Raw genomic sequence first — 6,377 nt, 5'->3', positions numbered from 1 at the left:
ACATTTGAAAGGATTCTCAGCCTCACGAGTAAGTCGGGAAATAGAAATTAAGACAGAAATGAGATAACAGGTGTGCCTGGGTGGCTCAGTCAGTTAAGCATCTATCCTTGGCTTAGGTCATGATCCCAGGACCCTGGAATCGAGTCCCACATCAGGCTCCTTGCTCAGTGGGGAGCTTTCTTCTCCCTCGGCCTGCTGCTCCCCCTGCTTGTGCTCTCTCTCTGACAAATAAATAAATAACATCTTAAAAAAAAAAAATACTGAGGCATTGGGGCACCTGGCTGGCTCAGACAGTAGAGAATGTGACTCTTGATCTCAGGTTTGTAAGTTCGAGCCCCAAATTGGGTACAGAGATTAGTTAAAAATAAAATAAAATCTGGGGTGCCTGGGTGGCTCAGTCAGTTAAGCGCCTGACTCTTGATTTCGGCTCAGGTCATGATCCCAGGGTTGTGGCATAAAGCCCAGTGTAAGGCTTATGTATTGGGCGTGGGGGCCTGCTTAGAATTTTCTCCCTCCCTCTCCCTGTCTCCCTCTCTCTATAAAAAATAAATAAAGTGATGTCTTTTTTAACTATGGGGACAATAGTCTCCACCCTACAATTGTTAACAAGATTAAATATGTTAATAGTATAAAGTTCTTTAAAAGAAAAACCCCTCCAAGTTGGGGCTCCTGGGTGGCTCAGTGAGTTAAGCGCTTAACATTCTCTCTCCCTCTCATTCTGCCCCTCCCCTCCCTAACAAAACAAAACAAAACAAAACAAAACAAAACAAAACAAATTAAAAAAAAAAAAACCACAAAGCTGTGTTCACTAACCAAGCTAAAACATTCATTGGTTGAGGATTAAAAATTAAATAAAGTTTACAAAGGTACCAGAGTACCTGGTATGTAGCACGTGTTTGAACAGAGACTGCTGGAACAACGATTCTAAGTGTCAAATAGTTTCTAAGCATCAAAAAAGGGGCCACGATCTGATTACAAGAAAGAATAGGAGGGTTGGAAGACGGCTGCCCAGTTCCAATAATATTCGTTGTATTTCTAGAAGACACTATGGACGTCCTGCGAAGCTCAATTTCCATGAGGTTTGACACTTTCCTCATCCCAAGTTTGCAGCTCAGAGTAATGTGAGATAGTGCTGGTAGAAATACTTGCTCTATTTTACAACGGAAGTTTCAGCAAGTAACAAATGATTCCGGCTTTTTTTTTTTCTTTCTTTCTCATTTGTTTTTTCTCGGTGGCCGGACCAAGGTCCCTCAAGGTCACAAAGAAGAAAGTATTTCCTAAGAAAGAAGATTTAAATGTTTTGAGGGCTACATATATTTTCATTCATTTTATATTGCCGTTATACATAATATTTCATTTTAATAAAAAATTTCAGCTACGAAACTGAAAAAGAAAAATTGTCTATTGAGCTGGATTATGTTCTTTCCGGCTTCAGCAACTTCCTCCGCGTCTTCAGCTACGTTTTGCCCAGTAAGCATCTGCAGACCCTGTTTCCATGTGGCCTCGCCACCGCTCCAGCCACCTGGCCGGGACGCCTTCCGGCCTCCACCCTGCCCAGCTCGCTCCTCCTCTGCCCTCCCCGGGGCCGGGCCTACGGTCCACACTGCTCCTTAGCTCTTTCCGGACAAACTCAGGGTGCTTCCCTTGGTTCCCCCAGCAGAAGAACTGGAGCTCACGGTTCTTTTCCGTTCCTCGCGGTCAAGTCAATCGTTGTAGAAAGAGATTTTAGCTCCGGGGGAGACCAACTCCGGACAGCTTCACACGAGCAGCGCGGGCACCGGGCGCGGACGCACGCTGCCGCGCGCCCCAAGCCCCACCCCGCCGACCTGGAGCTGCGCGGCTCCCCCTCCCGGCGGCTCGCAGCGCCCCGGCCCGGGAAGCGCTCCCTCCGCCGCCGCCGCATCCCGGTGCCCGCCGGCCGACCGCCCGCGCTCCGCCGCGAGTCTGCAGCTGCCCCCCCCCCCCACGCCCCGGACAAAGGCGCCTGTGTTCCGCCGCCCGGCCCGAGCCTTCCTCGGCCGAGGCGGGGGCGGGGCGAGCCCGCACGTGACCCCCCGCGTGGCCCGGTCCCTCGTGGACCGGCGGAGGCAGCGCGTGAGGCCGCGCTGGGCGCCCGCCCCAGGCTCCCCTTGTCGGAACAGGGTAGAAGGACCCTCACCCGGCATTTCTGGGAGCCCGCCAGCAAAGTTCGGGCCAGGCTGTCTGACATGGGGCCTTTTGGGTTCTCAAGGGTCGAGAAGTAAAATTCCTTTCTCCCTTTTACTGATCCAGGGGTCTTCCTCCACTCCCCTGTGTCTTAGGGAGGACCCGACTTCTCCCTTTTGCTTTACCGCCTTTTACTGGGAAAAACAGTAATTCGGAGAAAAGGTGAGAAATTGTGCCTAGCATTTACTGAATCTTGGCTACGTACGTGCCAGGCCGTCTTATAGGCACTGATACTTTGTTTCAGTTAATCTGCGAAAGGATTTGTGAAATAAATATTATTTTCCCATTCTACCTTTCCATTTTTAGAGAACTGAGGTTAGGACTTTGTGCTCAGGGGCTGGGAATACTGCAATAAATAAAGCAGACAAGATCCTGCGCTCACTCAACTCACATGGGGGGGGTGGATAATCATGACTAATTATTACAAAAGGGGAATGAGAGCCCTGAAGATAAATTCCCCAGGTTCTGAGGGATGCAGCTTTATAACCAGGGGAGGCATGACCTGGCGTGGGCTGGGAGAGGTCAAGAAGCTTCCAGAACTGTTGCAGTAGTCTGGGGAACAGGGGAGATCTGAGGATGTTGACGGCAGGAAGAACCCATTCAAAAGAAACTGGGAGAGTGGAATCCATAGGACTTAGAAACCTGTTAATTGTGGATGGTGACTGAAAAGTCAATCCAGCCTCTCTAACCACCTCTACTTTCCAACTCTGGGGCATTGGAAAGACAAAGGAACTAGGTAAATTCCTGGGTTCTGATCCTGACTGTGCCCCTTGCTGGGTGACATCATGGACAAATCACTCGGTAAAGCCTCCGGAGACCTGCATTCCTTCATTAGACTGCGGGCATGCTATGCCCTGTGATGGTGTTCCTCCAACCTTGAGGGAACATTGCAAAAAAACGATGGAGGGACGTGTAGGAAAACACCATACCTCGACAGTAGCACAGTAGTGGTACTGGCACATGGAAATGCAATAAAGAGTCTAGCAATAAACCCCAGTACATACGTGAACACAGTATATGACAAAGTACAATAAATGCATAGAGAGGGATTATTAAAGAAGCGTTCAGAAAACATAGATCGCTCAATGGACGGTGTTGGGACAATGGGTAGCCTCCTGGAAAAAAAAAAATTCGGATCCGTATCTCACTTCTTTTAGACGACTCAAAATGAAACACTGAAAGATAAACTTAAGAAGCACTAGAAGAAAACGCAGGTTTCTAAAAACACTCTTGGAGTGGGGAAATCCTTTCTAAGTATAACATAAAACCTAGAAGCCACACACAGACACATTCAAACCAGCACAACAAAAACATCATCTACACCACATATCACACAGGAATAGTTCTCTTTATATAAAATGAGCACTTACAAATGAGTAACAAGGGACCAACAACTTAGTAGAAAAGGATATGACAAACAGTTCATAGTAAAGAAGACCAAAATGGCTCTTGAATATGAAAAGATGCCTCATTTATAATAAGAGAAATGGAAACTAAAATTACAATGAAATACCATTCTCACTTACCAAATAGGCAAAACTCACCTCTGGAGGGCAACTTGGCAATATCAATTTAAAACGCAGATTCCTTCAGCAACTTTTCTTTTAGGAATTTCTCTGTGGGTACATTCCTACAAGTACGGAATGATATGCCTAAAAAATTCATTGCAGCACTCTTTGTAATAGCCAAGTATGGGAACCAACCTAAATGTCTATTGATAAGGAACTTGTTAAATTATGACACAGCACATAGAACAGTGGAGATGCAGATGAACAGCTAGGAAAAAATCGTCATAATATAGAGGCTCTGGAATGGTGTACTAGGTCTGAATTACATCCACAAAGTAGAAACAATAATTGTACTGACTGCACAAGGCTGTTGTGACGATTACAGTTAAAATACCAAGAGCACGTAGGGGCAGCTGGGTGGCTCAGTTGGTTAAGAGTCTGCCTTCGGGGGGCACCTGGGTGGCTCAGTCGTTGAGCGTCTGCCTTCGGCTCAGGGCGTGATCCCAGCGTTATGGGATCGAGCCCCACATCAGGCTCCTCCGCTGGGAGCCTGCTTCTTCCTCTCCCACTCCCTCTGCTTGTGTTCTCTCTCTTGCTGGCTGTTTCTCTCTCTGTCGAATAAATAAATAAAATCTTAAAAAAAAAAAAAAAAGAGTCTGCCTTCGGCTCAGGTCATGAAATCAGGGTCCTGGGATGGAGTCCCACGTTGAGCTCCCTGCTCAGAGGGGAATCTTCTCCCTCTCCTCCCACCCCTCCTCACCAGCTCGTTCTCTCTCTCAAATAAAATCTTAAAAAAAATAAAATACGAAAAGCACTTAGAATATCCAGAATATATACCATTAGCTATTAACTGACACATACTGGGTTTTTTTGAGATTTTGAAAGTAATCTCTACACCCAGTGTGGGGCTCGAACTCACAACCCTGAGGTCAAGAGCTGCATGCCACACACCCACGCATACTGTTAATAAAGAGAACAACGGGGCAGCCAGCCAAGCACCCCATACATACTGTTAATAAAAAGAGCACAGGGACAGAACAGCTTGTACAATAACCTACCACGTGTGCAAAAGAAAAATAAGTGTATAGGTTATTGAAAATTTCACAATCAACCAGTAACAGTGGTTGCCTCTAGAAAGAGAAACTGAGGGGCCAGGGACAAGGCAACTTATTTTCACAGTCTACCTTCCCTCCCTACGCCACCCTACCAACCCCATCTACCTTTCTACACTTTTTAAATTTTTTACCATGGATATTTGACATCCATTCAAAAGAGATTATTTTATTTTACTTTTTAAGGTAGGCTCCACAGACAGTGTGGAGCCCAGTGCAGGGCTTGAACTCATGACCCTGAGATCAAGACCAAGACCTAAGTTGAGATCAAGAGTGGGATGCTTAGGGGCGCCTGGGTGGCACAGCGGTTAAGCGTCTGCCTTCGGCTCAGGGCGTGATCCCGGCGTTATGGGATCGAGCCCCACATCAGGCTCCTCCGCTAGGAGCCTGCTTCTTCCTCTCCCACTCCCCCTGCTTGTGTTCCCTCTCTCGCTGGCTGTCTCTATCTCTGTCGAATAAATAAATAAAATCTTAAAAAAAAAAAAAAAAAGAAAAGAGTGGGATGCTTACCCAACTGAGCCACACAGGCACCCCAATAAATTAATTTTTTTAAGTAGAAAAATATCAGACACATATAAAGAAAAAATAATTAAATATTATAAGATGTAGAAATTAAATTATGCTCTAATCTTTTCCACTAGTGTGATTTTGTTTTTTTTTAATTTTGTTTTTTTTTTAAGATTTTATTTATTTACTTGACAGAGAGAGACAGCCAGCGAGAGAGGGAACACAAGCAGGGGGAGTGGGAGAGGAAGAAGCAGGCTCCCAGCGGAGGAGCCTGATGTGGGACTCGATCCCAGCACCCTGGGATCACGCCCTGAGCCGAAGGCAGACACTTAACGACTGCGCCACCCAGGCGCCCCTACTAGTGTGATTTTGTTAGAATGCTCATATATTGGAGGCATTGAATGATTTTTCAAATGCATGCTGCACCTTTCAAGTTACTGATGGAGCTTGCACCGCCAAGTGCAGACCAGGAGCGTCAGATGATTGTGAAAAACGCAGGTTGTGGGAGGCAGGGAAGCAAACGCAAGGTGATCCAACCTGCATGACTCTATATGAACTTTAAGAAGAGCTACTTTCATCCATGACGCTGTAAGTCAGCATAGAGGTTACCTTTAGGGAGGAGGGGGTAGGCAGAGGTTGCCTAAAGGGTTGCTTCTGGAGTGCTGGTAATATTGTCTCTTGATTTGGTTGCTGGGTATTTGGATCTGTTTGTGAAAATTCTTAAGGGCTGTGCACTTCTGATCGGTATATTTTTTTGAGATGTGTCCCATACTTCCAAAAACGGTTTTCAAAAACTCTGCTATTATCACCTACCTCAAACCCCTTGACCACGGGGGAGCCAAGATGCTTGGGGAAAAGAGACTGAGCTAAGTATTTACACAGATTTAATTACTGGTAGGTAACTCCCATTTAATTACTTTGTCTCTCTCTCATACACACACACACACACACACACACTCATATGAGAACTTCTGTACCTTTTTTTTTTTTTTTTTTTAATTAGGCTCCATGCCCAGCGTGCAGCCCAGTGCAGGGCTTGAACTTA

This window comes from Ursus americanus, chromosome 36 (assembly GCF_024610735.1).
Source record: "Ursus americanus isolate L20-20 chromosome 36, mUrsAme1.1.p, whole genome shotgun sequence".
In the NCBI taxonomy this organism is placed as follows: Eukaryota; Metazoa; Chordata; class Mammalia; order Carnivora; family Ursidae; genus Ursus; species Ursus americanus.
Note: the sequence above shows the minus strand (reverse complement) of the source record.